The sequence below is a fragment of the Octopus bimaculoides genome, chromosome 28 (genome assembly GCF_001194135.2).
Source record: "Octopus bimaculoides isolate UCB-OBI-ISO-001 chromosome 28, ASM119413v2, whole genome shotgun sequence".
NCBI classification, from domain to species: domain Eukaryota; kingdom Metazoa; phylum Mollusca; class Cephalopoda; order Octopoda; family Octopodidae; genus Octopus; species Octopus bimaculoides.
Genome location: NC_069008.1, coordinates 17388168 through 17388527, shown reverse-complemented (window position 1 = coordinate 17388527; position 360 = coordinate 17388168). Strand labels below are relative to the sequence as shown.

Here is a 360-nt window from a genome sequence, read left to right as displayed (position 1 = left end):
ACCACCACTAACACCACCACTACTACCACCACTACCACCACTACTATAATAATAATAATAATAATAATAATGCATACATATACACACATCTACACCCACATCTATACCCACACATGCACATACACACACACGTGCACATATACACATATACACATATGCATACACACACTTACACACACACATACAAACACGCACACATATACACACGCACATGTACGCAACTAAAAACACAAACATACACATATACACACATGCACAAAAATACTCGCACGCACACACATCTACACACATATCTACATACACACACATACGCATATACACACACATACACATATACAGACATACACATGTGCATGCACA

General features: G+C 38.1%; 1 protein-coding gene across 1 annotated transcript in view; it reads right to left on the bottom strand.

The window, feature by feature from the left end:
- The window catches only part of LOC106867526 (formin-J), a 14450-nt gene that overhangs the window by 6287 nt on the left and 7803 nt on the right, over positions 1-360 (bottom strand). The gene's annotated exons all lie outside the window — the stretch shown is intronic.